The following is a 12731-nucleotide window of genomic DNA, read 5'->3' as shown; positions in this document are numbered from 1 at the left end:
GTGCAGGCAAGAGTTTTAATTATTATTTTTATTTTCCTTTAGGTTGCCCCAATCTAATTTATGTCTACGCGATCAAAACTGAAAGCACATCTTTATTCGGCTTATTGTCTCTGCGGCATCACAGGGGAAATACGAAAAGTGCCTTTCTGTGAAGTTGCTTTCTCTAACGTGCAGAAAGCAAAATCCGTTCGTAGCGTAGGCCAGCCACGGCCCGTTCAAAGGCTAAGGCTCATGGCGCCACAAATATGACGCCACGGCGGACTGATGCTTCCAGGAGAGATCCTCGAGTCCTGAAGGAACACGAGGACAAAGAGATCTACTTTTTGTTTTAAGACAAAATCTATTGTGGCACTTTCTGACTATACCGTTTCTTGTTTTCCAACAAAATACGTAATTATTACTCAGAAGATTAAATTTAAACGCGAAAAATTTTTCCTTTCACTCCATTCAAACTCAAGATGTCAAGACTAAAAGCGACTGCGTGAACACCATATGATATTGAATGGCGGCCTACCCTAGCCTCAGAGAATCGAGTTGAGAAGACTGCCTGGTGGTGCGCTGTCTGTATTTCGTCTTATTACCATGTCAGTCATTTTTCGAATGATCTCGATGGTGTTGATCTTGAAGTCTCCTAATGGTTCGGTGATCCGGTGACACGTTGCGGAACAGACAGGACACCTTCGGGACTACGTGGTTTATTCACGAGCGCTCACCAGCGACTTCCCTCCGAACTCTCTCAGACCTCGCCCGGCCTCTCATCCGGTGCCGGCCGGTCTCTCCGGACTCCCCCGAGCTCCGATCTCCAAGTCACCCCCTCCAGATCTCCGATCTCCGCCGGTCTCCCCGGCCGGTCTCCAATCCCTGATCTCTCTCTCCCGTTTCGCGCCAAAAACTCGCCCTTCAATGCACTTTCCCAGCATTCCGGGGACCATTTTTGTAACCAATAGGAAATGCGCTTGTTAGAGCCAATCAGAAGAATTTCGTTCAAACTAAAGGAGCCAATAGCACGCCGGTGCTCACGGGGTCGTTGTTTACGCGAGCACCGCGCGAATTCCACGAAGACGTTACGCATTTCCACTTGGTTACAGCACCGACACACACAAATACACAAAAACACCAGCAGCCGCACAGGGAAGGCAACACTCAGCTCGAACCGCGCGCACTGTCCCGGTCGCGCCCTCCCTCTTCGTCGCTAGTCTCTGAGGCACCCGGTCCGTCACGCGGTCCGCAGTTAAAAGCAGTAAATTTACACGCGGCCCCCTCTCGACGCCCCAGGGGTCCGTGCGTCGGCTTCGTTTTGCGGTTCGAACGCGACCCTGCAGGGCCTCGTCTTCTCGCAGCCGGCTACGGTGCAGTCCGCTAACCGCCATTCTTGGGTGCACTTTACCACATTTGTTTAAAACAAACCCATTAGAATGGCGCCGGGGTGGCGGCCACTCAAGGAGCCCCGACAAACAGCCAACACACACAAAGCCAAACGGGCCAAGCTAACCGCTTCGAGGTGCGTGCACGATGGGTCCCTGAGCCGCAGCTCGGCAACTCAACTATGTCTAACAAACAAAAATCATCGGCTGCAGTGAAAGTAGTCTCTGCATCCTCACAACACGGCACGGTGCTCTAAAAACAACGATTTGCCCCCTGTGTCCATTTCCAGTAGGGCAGCATGCGCTCACCAACAATTCGGACGAGGCACCAGTCGCAGCACGTGCACTTGCCTTCGAAAGAGGCCGAATTAATGACGCACACACTATCATTGAAGGGACCGCGCGCAGCCTTGGAGCAGAGGTTCTGCGTGCAGAGCAGCCCACTGTCTGAAATTGGAGAGGAGAGTCGCTCCCTGAACAACGGCTCCCGCCTCTGCGACTGCGGGAACGAACGTCGCGCTCAATTGTTGCCCTCGCACCCACGTAGGGTTTCGTTAATCGGTGATTGAATCCGCTGTACTAAACCTCTTTGCCTCTTCGACAACCGTAGCCGAATAGCGAAACATCAGCGATCTTGGGTGGCACTTTGTAAAGATCCGACACTGGGAGTGCACTCTGTGAAATGCAATTTAGTACGAAAGTGGCGCACATTTCCGTAAAGCTTTCTGGAAACCTGGCTGTTGTCTAAATAATTTTTGTTTGTATTTTTATTGGGAGATCCATTGTAATTTCTGGCGAATGTACCTTATGCTCGACCGGCGCCTCCGCTATTGGGGTGGATGCGACTTGCGCCTCTGTAGCCGCCGCTGCTCCAAATGACCGTGGTCGCACGCAGTCGGCGGCAGCGTGGCTTCCGCTGCATCTGCGGCACGGCAAGGCTCTTCGCACCCCTGTGAGGCACGCTCGAACACGCCGCACCTCGAGCAGCGGGAGGTGTGGCAGTCTCTTCTAATATGGGCGGCAAGACCGCACCTTCAACACAGGTTCGGCACGACTCGATAATCTCACATGTCTGTGTATTCCTGCACCGACAGAAAGTTCCGAATTGGATTCTTCATTTCAATTCTTGCTCCTCCAATGCCCGTGCCAATTCCTGGACGGCTCTTAAATGCGGGTTCGTGCACCTGTTGCACATTGCCGTTTGATGACAAGGCCGCTGCTAGCTGCGCATCAGACACCCAAAGAGGAACTGGGAAAACTGAAACGGGGATAATTTCTGCGCCTACACTCGCAGTGGGGACCGAGACGCCGTTGAGGAGAATAGAGGCCCGGGTCGTGAGCTTCGAGGCTGCGCTGTCCGAGGAAGCCGAAACGCCGAACTTCACCCTCCCCATGTGCTGGAGGGACTTGATACCGGCAGTGCCTCTGGCAGTTACCAATGCGCCTCGCCGCGGTGGCTCAGTGGTTACGACGCTCGGCTTCTCACCCGAAAGACGCGGGTCGATCCCGGTCGCGGTGGCTGAATTTCGATGAAGGCGAAAGTCTAGAGACCCATGTGCTGTGATGATGTTAATGCACGTCAAAAGAACCCCACGTGGCCGACATTTCTGGAGCCCTTCACTACGGCGTCCCTCATAGCCTGAGCTGCTTTGGGACGTTAAACCCGAATAAACCAAACCAGTTTCCAGAGCGTCGACGACATCGTCAACAGTGCTGCCTTCAGGCGCAAATGAAATTAAGTCAGAATACAAGGAAATAAATGAAACTCTAAATGGTGGTTCCCCTATTGTCTCAGATCAAAATAATAAAAATGAAAAATGGAAATGAAATAAAAATGAATTGCATTTCCTGAGCTTCAGCACGGGAATACATAACACTCTGCTTGGATTCGTGACATGATAGTTTAGTTGGTGACAAGATAGCTTTTCTGAACAGATTATCAGCTGCTCTCTGCGACACGGTAGATGTTGATGATGTTTCGTTCAGGACTTGAAAGCACAGATATAGAAAACTAGGCATGTACAGATACAAGTGAATCCGCTCACAGGCGGAGACAGCATTTAAACGGAACACTGTCATCAAGCAAGTCATTCCCTGAAGTCTGAGGACAGGTCACATGTATTACAAGCACACGCACCTCCCAGTATGCCTGCTAGAAGCCACAGGTTTCAAAGCTTGGAGCTCCCGTTTTGTGTGCTGCACGTCCTTATGAAGTGTCTTGGACTCTGCAAGACTAGAAAACTACATTTCCTGAGAGGTACGCATACCAGATTTCACCGCACACCATGCGGTTTAGATCGTGCGGTATCCATTTTATTTGGTGTAATTCCTTTATATTTAGTACACGTTACCATCGTTGACCACTGGTACATCCGGTCACAACGCGTCATCAGCGACATCAATCTGTTCCTCAGTAAATTCCATGCCTAACTTTTACATGTGCCCATAACTTCAGCAACAATGCGGAACAACGAGGTGTCCAGTGAAGCTTTAAAAATCGGGTAGCTTTAGCAATCATTTAATGTTAGAAACTTTTATCGCGATAGCATTTAGTTTGTCGACTCGTAGAATAATAGTTCTTGCTTCTCTGCCACGAAATTACTTGATAGCCTAGACATGTCACCTGTTGTTGTGTTCTCACTCCAAGCTGCCCACGACCTTTCACTAGCACATCGTGGCAGGTGGACAAGTAATGATCGGCCCCGAAAGGTCACGTGAGCTTGCCACGTCATCACAACCTGGCCACCATGGCGCATGGCGACCAATATGATGGATTGTGAGCAGCCTGCGCTCGGTGGTGTGCGGTTAGTTCAAATAAATTCAATAAAATTCTGAAATTCCCACCGTGCCGCATTGCATGAGCCTAACGGGTTCTCAGCAAGGGCAACCTGAGTATCTCCAGCCCCACAGGTTGATCTGTTTGAAGCAGTCACCTGCCGCGCAGTGGCGCATCGAATAAATAGTGCACCATTGCACCAGTAGTGGTATGAGGACTGCCTACGTTCTATGAATGCGACTGAGATGGTTGTGACGTCACCCGAACAGTAGACTGATTATAAGGCACCGCCATATTTGAAAATTTGAAGATGCCCAACATTTTGACTAGGCCCACCCCAGAAAATGGATTAAAGCCCAGCTCCGGGTTTTTTCATGCGAAAGCATTCCTATGCGATGTCAGTGGGGTCGTGTCACCAAAACAAATCCGCAAAACGTGTCCGCAGCAGTCGTGACGTTCTCAGAAGAGGTAGCATCAAAAGGAGTAGATGTAATCGAAAGAGGATGATGTGTGGACACTGCGCAGAAATGTCAATAGAATGATTGCTTAATTAACTAGCGCCAAAAATGTCGCAAAAACGCCGAAAGAGTGCGGATGTCGATAAAGTGAGTGGATGGGAAAACAGCCTTGGACAGGAAAATAGAGAAAAAAGGCAAAAGAGTGAAAATTGGGAATGAATTTAATTGCATTTGATGATAATAATTAATCAAACAAAAAGTTTCATTGACATGGATTAATTAGGTAATAATTATCAGGAAAAACCAGCGTACGGTTAGATAGGCTGGACGGGGATATAGTAAATGGACGGAAAAGCAATCATGGCGCTAAATTCGGAAAACCAGAATGGTTGATTGAGATAAAAGTATAATCAGAGTAAATAAATCGATCCTTAGTTAAAGAATAGGATAATTGCGATAATTCAACCGCTAAATTAACAAACAAAAAGTACTTTAAAGAGAGGCGACGAGAGCCGAAGACACGTCAATGCTTTCGCATTCTCCCAATGCTAGTCGCCGCAGTGATCTCTAATTTTTTGAAAAGATGAATAAAAATTATGTTTAAAATGCAGTGTAGATATCCCGCTGTATATTACAAACGTATTATTTTGATATGTTTCCTCCACAACTGTCAACACAGGCTTCGCTCCGGCGTAAAAGTCGTTTTTTTTAAATACCAAGCACGAGTATTTAAAAAGAGCCAAAATAAAGAAATCGAAACCTACACTGGGTTTCGACCAAATGAATACTTCACGAGAGATCATCCTGTGACGTCACAAATACTGTTGAAAAATCTATCGCGAGAACATTCATTGCCCGAAGTAGCGACTAAGTGAGATATTGACTCAATATTTGTCTCGAATCAAGAAAAGCCAGCTGGAAATTCTGAGCAGGAAACGCCAAGATAATATCGGCAGCTACGTGTCCAGTGACGTCACAGACGCAAGGCTGCCTGTGACGACTTCTCGATTGAGGCCACAAAATGCGGAAATTTTAAAATTCGTTCGCCCCGCTAATTAATTTGGCAGAAAGGACCAGAAAAATACTGAGAAAGTACCATAACTTTTTCAATAAATTCCTAGGAGGCAGAAAAACGCTGCAGTTGCCCTTTAAATCTGTTCAGAGGAGTTGGTTTACTTAATCCAATACGACAATCGAATGCAACGCATTCAAAAATTCGAAGTGTTGACTCATGCATGCCATAAGTTTAGAGTCCTGGCTGCAAAAACGCTATAACACTAGACACTTACAGTATAAAGCATAGCAGGCAACCACTATGCTATTGGAATTTGTTCTTTAAGAATGTGGTTAAGAAGATCGCCGAGTGTTTTGGCCCTTCGGCCCATTTTAGTTATCGAAATATATAACAGCGCACGCTCCCAAAACATCGTTGCATAAATTGCAATAAAAGTTTAATGAATACATGAATACAAATTACGTTTAAAATTACAAACGTATATCACAAACGTGATGTTTTCAATATGTATCCTGGACGAATGTCCACAGTTGGAACGAAGCCAAATGTCCCTTTGACTCGCATAGATTGTCTTCGAAGTATGCTTTTTTTGTGTCAGAGTATGCTTCCTTTTCGAGGCCTTGACTCCTCTTCGCCACACACCTCTTCCCCAGGCGGATACACATGGAGGATTCTCCTAGGCAAGCACTCATGTACAAGTCCACTAGAAAGGTGCAGCTAGGAGGCACTACAATCTGCACTCTTTGTGATCCATGGATGTGACATCACTTCCTCTAGGCTTGCCCTTTCTTTCCGTTACTTCCGCAGCAGCCTAGAAATGAGATCCTTGGCATCACCACAAACATGGGCAGGAAACTTCAGGTCCACACGTCGGATCTTGTCATCGGAGCTCTATTCAAAAGGAGGCTTTCCGACAAGGAACTCATAGATTCGAACACGTAGAGCCCAGACATCCACTTTCTCGTCGTAGCGCTGCTCTCAACCATTTCCGCTGGCAAGTAATCCATGGTACCGCACAGGGTTTCATGCCTTGAGCACGGATCATGGAGGGAGCAGACTTTGGCTGGTCCCTCCACCGTTGTAACCGATCAGGATATTCTCTGGTTTTATGTCACGGTGTATGATTTTCTTGCTGTCGCAGTACTTGAGTGCCTTGCAAACGTGATGGATGTAAGTAGCGGAATTCTGGTCGTCAGTCATCTTTGCTTTGGTGACCTTCTTGTATAGCTCCTCTTTGGGTGCGCATTGCAGAATAAGTTAAACCATTTTCTCATCGTGGAAGAAACCATATAGTATCAGGATATGGGGATGCCTGAGGTGTGGCTGAATTTCGATATGGCTTCGAAGGTGGTGCTCAACGTTGTTGCTCTTCAACTGGGACTTGAACATAACCTTCAGAGCAATGGCGTATCTGCTTTTCTTCTCTCGCTCCAGGTACACATTTTGGAGCTTCCCTTTGTCTAAGGGTCGACTCCAAGTCGTGGAGGCTCCATTCCAAGATCGTTTTTTCTTGTTGGAGTCGGGATCGGTGTTTCCCGTCCTCTGTATGGCGTCTGCAGCCCTTGCATTCTGTGGCTGGTTTTCCTTGTCGACCATTGCAAGGCAAGGAACTGAACTCAGGGAAATGAACACACCCCGGTGACAGACTTCGAACACAAGAAGCAAGCTAAAAGCGCATTGCACTGCGCTCATCACACCTGGCCTGCTGGCACCAGTTGTGGAGGGCGGTGTACGGGTAGGCCAGGCAGCCGTTGCTCACACGGTGGTCTGGGAGCACCCCGGACTGCAGCAGAAGGAGCAGCACCGGCAGGTGGCCGAACACCAGGCCCGCCACGTCGTGCCACACTGCCTCCAGCACTGAGATGGGCATCTGCATGCCCCAGGCTCCCGCCAGCAGCCGGTGCAAGGTGCGGAGCTCCTCGAAATGAGTCAGGATGCGCTTGTCGGTATTCTTCTCGTCCTAAGCAGAGCAGTCAAGCAGCGGCCCAGAATGTTCTGCAGCAGCGCCACCTCTGGACGATGGGAGCGCGCGGTAAGCTTCACGTGCCACGTAGAAAAAAAGGCTCTGGCATCGGGTTGTTGTTGTTGCCTTTGAAGCCTTGACACATACCCATGGTGAAGAATTCGCTAGGGTTTGGTCCAGATCCAAAACCGATGAAAATTCATTTAGGCTTATTTCAAGTGGCTAATAAATAAAAATTGTGGAATCTGCGAAAACGAACAAATTTTGAGAGATTTTGAGGATATTGGAATAAAAATTAAGAAGGAAACAAAGAGGTGACGGTTTAAAGAAATAATTTAAAACAAATAAGCATAAATAAAGTTCCATAGAAAAATAAACGGAAAAGGTCGTGTCGAGATGAGAATAAAGCAACAACTTCTTTTCTTCTACTCGACGCACGCCTTGATATGGTCCATATATTCCTAGTCGGACCACTTGAACCCTGCGAGGACACTGTTACTTACTTACCTGTATAACTGCAGCCGCAGGCCAATAGCTACACCACTCCCCGTAATTACTGCTCCACTGTCGCATCTCCTCCTCCTTTCTACCTTGGTGCACCTTATTGAAAGTCTGCCTACAATCATCCTGGGCCTCGGCGGACAGTTCGAGTCGTGTCTCTTTGCTAAGAGTCTTCCCCTTCATGGCACGACACTCCTGCGCACCACCGCGTACTCCCCCCCCCCTTCCCAGATGAATGGCCTAGTGGACACTTCTAGAGCCAACTACACCACCCTCGCTAAAGCAATTGAGTGGATCCAGGGCTAAAAGGCCATCAGCAACATTAGGATACCACGTCATTGCAGCCTATCTGAACCACAGGTGTGCGCCGACGAGTGCCGACTGCGCGCGGTGGGCCGCAATGGCGCTCCGCACTGTGCTAAAACAAGATTATCGCAAATCCTGAAGAATAAAATATTAAACATTAGCCGCAACGCAGGGACGAAAAAAAAAGTTGAAATACTCAAATAAACATGCAAACGAAAGAATATTGAGACACAATGCAAGGAAATAAACGAAACGCAATGTGGTTGTTTCATGGCTTCCCTCGTTGTCTCGGCTCATGTAATGATATAAATCAATTGAATTGGCGATACCTGTTCGCAGAGACTGAACAACCCTCTGCGGGGCTTCTCGTCATCGTAACTTGGTTGGTGACGGCGTATCTCTTCGCGATGCAGCATCAGCTGCTCTTTGAGACACGGTAGATATTGACAATGTTTCACTTGAGAACCTGAACTGACAGATACAGGAAACTCGGGATTCACTTGCACAAGCGGAAGCGTTGATAGCCTGACTCAGAATGGACAAGAAAAACTGAAGACTGAGTAATAGGCCGTGCGTATTGCACGCACATGAATCTCCTTCTAGACGAGCTACAACCGCAGGTTTCAGGGTGTGGAGCTTCCCTGTTCGGTACTACACGCCCTTCTGAAGTTCCCTGTAGAACACAACGTCACCTTTTTCCCAGATGCATGCCCAAGTGAAAAGTGCAATTCCCAAATGCAAGGTAATCGGCCCAGTACTGCAAATGAATGGTTTCACTCGAGTCCTTTGCAGGAGCGGCCTTTGCCAATATATTTTTACAACTGGGCTGAATATCTTAGCCGCTGCGGCTTCCCTTGAGGCCGCCGCAGTTGCTCAGTGGATATGGCGCTCAGCTGCCGGCCCGAAACACGCGGGTTCGATCCCAGCCACAGCATTAGAATTTCGGTGGCGGCTGTTTCCAGAGAACCGCGTATTGTGTGATGTCAGTGCATGTTAAAAATTCCCAGGTGATCGAAATATCTGGAGGCCTTCATTACAGCGTCCACATAGCCTGAGTGACTTTGGGACTTTAAACCCCATAAACCAAACCAAACCAACCAACACATTAAATCCCTGCGATGCATAAACATTTCCCCGATAAGTGGATATACCATGTTTGAGCGCATGCCGCCGCAGGTGGTGATCGTCCGGTTTAAATCATGCGTAATCCTTTTTACGTGATGTAATTTGTTTTCGTTAAGTACATCTTACCATCGTTAACCACCTGTCCATCCACATACTGCACTTCATCAGTGTCATCACTCTGCCTCTCTGAAAGGTGCTTGACTGACTCTGGCATGCGCTCAGAGACTCAGTAACTTTGCGGAACTAAAAGGTGCCCACTGAAGCTGTTGGGCAAACAACAGAATACCATCGATATGTGTTAAAAATCATTTAACGTTCGACACTGTTAATGCAACAGCATTTAGATCCTCATCTCTCAGAGAAGGTAAGGCTTCTCTTTCGCGAAATTCTCCGACCGGTCGTGAGAGGTCACGTGACCTTGTGACGTCATCCAAAAATGGCCACCATGGCACGTGGCACCCTACCTTCAGGGTTGTGAGTTACCTGCCGCCCGTGGTACGTGGCTGTGAAGTAAATTGAACTAAATTCGATGCAATTGGCTAATGCTCATGTGGCATGTGCGTGAGCCGTGCGGGAGCTCGGGAAGAGCAACCTGGGTCTCTCAAGCCCCGCCGGTGGCTGCGTTTGAAGCACCCGCCTGCCGGGCGGTGGCGCATCGCTTAACCGCTGCACCACCGCGCAAGCAGTGGTATGAGGACTCCCTGCGTTCTATGAATGCGATCGAGAGGGTCGTGACGTAATTAACACCGTAGACTAGGCATGGGACACAGCCAATCTTGAAAGTCTCAGGACCTCCAAAATTTTGCATGTCGGCCAACCCTAAAAAATACATTAAAGGCCAACTGCGTTTTCCTTAATAGTTTCAGTTGATAATAACAACCCTTACCTTACAGTCACTCACGGTTACCGCGCAGTTTCCTTTCCTCAATTCATTTTCTTCATTATGGCCCCTCTTTATTCTTTCACTCCCACTTCCTCCCTTCCTCCACAAACGGATCACAGGTGTCCACCGAGATATGCGAGACAGTTGATGATGATGATGATGATGTCCTCAGGCTGAATGGCACATACCGACGGCGTGGGATTGGCCAGGGTGCATAGCGGATACAAACGCACTCATGTACAGGGAATGGAGTATATTTAAATTTAAAATTTTTGGGAAGCAGAGCTAGAATTTGTACAAAACAAAAAATACGAGAAAGAAAAGTTGTGAATTCACATTCTAGCAGAGGAATCTACCAGATGAAATTATATAATCGTGAATAGAATCGAACACTGGTTTCAGGGCATATCCCTTGGCGCTTGCCCCGAAGGATAAGAATCAGAATAGATAGAGGAAGCCCAAGCCGAGCGAGCGGGATCTCCAAGTAAATTCTACGGAGAGCAGCGAGCCGCCGGCAGGAGAGGAAAAAATGTTCTATAGACTCAATTTCGCCACAAGGCTCACAAAGGTTGGCTATCGAAAGCCCCGATCGGCATAAATAAAGATTAAGCCGCGGTATGCTGCAGCGCAAAAGGGTCATAGACACCTCACATTGCCTCGAACTGCACATCCGCACACTCCAAGGAAATGCCAGGTGTTGAAAATCCGCTGCAGCGAGGAGAGGCTCATGGCTCAAGGTGTGGAAACGCTGGAATCTCGGAAAGCGTGCTAGAGTTAAGTAAACAGTATTTGGGACGAAAGGGACAATAAGACCATCAAGGGCAGACTTTGCTAAAAAATCAGCCCTCTCATTAGAAACAATGCCACAGTGCCCAGGGACCCAGTGAAAGCGTACTTCTGTAACATGCGGAGGAATAAAAAATTGAAGGGAACGGCTCATAGGAGTATCACTCGAGGTTTTGAGCGCTGCCAAAACAGAAAGGTTGTCTGAGAGTTGCTGTGTAGTTTCCTTTCTTCTTCTTCTTCTCCACATGAAAATGGCACATACCCACGCAAATGAATATGCGCGGAGAAATAAACTAAGTAGAATAGTAGAATGATTGAAACTAGAAACTATATATGAATTTTCGAAATTTTTCAATAAATAAACAAATTAGATATAACATGAATAAAATAAAATACACTTTTGGACATGCGGTGGAATTTTATATGGAGTTAACAGAGTAAGCGACCAGTTGCAATGATGTAATCATGATGGTAGCCGCAAATAGTGCTTAACGAGAATCCCGTGGTCTATCATTTCAACTTCTCCGCATGTGTTACAAAGGTTTGTCGTAGCGAACCCGCATCTGCATAAGTACAAGTTGCGGTGGGGGAGTCTGCATCGCAAAAGCGTCATGGACACTTCACACAGCCTTGACTTACATGATCGGACATTCCATGGAAACTTTAAATGTTGAAAATCCACGGTATTCAGCAACGGATCACCCAAGCTGGCTGATATATGCTGTAACCGCTGTAAATGGGAGGTCTCCAACAGTATGAGATGAGGTACGGGATAGATTACAGGAGCAGTGAGAGCTGACCTTGCCAATAAATCAGCCATCTCGTTGAAATAGATACTCGAATGACCAGGTACCCAGGTACCGAGAGGTGCGGAAGTTTGCAGAGAGACTAAAACTGAAAGGCATTACGGACCCTCTTTCTCTTTCTACTTTCACTCCCACTTCCTCCCTTCCTCTACAAACGGATGACAGGTGTGCACCGAGATATGCGAGACAGTTGCTGCGTAATATCCTTTCCTCAAATATAATTTTCATTTTCTTCATTACGGCCCCTCTTTCTCTTTCTTCTTTCACTCCCACTGCCTCCCTTCCTCTACAAACTGATGAGGGGTGTCCACCGAAATATGCGAGACAGTTGCTGCGTAATTTCCTTTCCTCAAATATAATTTTCATTTTCTTCATTACGGCCCCTCTTTCTCTTTCTTCTTTCACTCCCACTGCCTCCCTTCCTCTACAAACGGATGACAGGTGTGCACCGAGATATGCGAGACAGTTGCTGCGTAATTTCCTTTCCTCAAATATAATTTTCATTTTCTTCATTACGGCCCCTCTTTCTCTTTCTTCTTTCCCTCCCGCTGCCTCCCTTCCTCTACAAACGGATGACGGGTGTCCACCGAGATATGCGAGACAGTTGCTGCGTAATTTCCTTTCCTCAAATATAATTTCCATTTTCTTCATTACGGCCCCTCTTTCTTCTTTCCCTCCCGCTGCCTCCCTTCCTCTACAAACGGATGACGGGTGTCCACCGAGATATGCGAGACAGTTGCTGCGTAAT

This window comes from Amblyomma mixtum, chromosome 3, assembly GCF_055824585.1.
Source record: "Amblyomma mixtum isolate Tamu chromosome 3, ASM5582458v1, whole genome shotgun sequence".
Classification (NCBI taxonomy): domain Eukaryota; kingdom Metazoa; phylum Arthropoda; class Arachnida; order Ixodida; family Ixodidae; genus Amblyomma; species Amblyomma mixtum.
Note: the sequence above shows the minus strand (reverse complement) of the source record.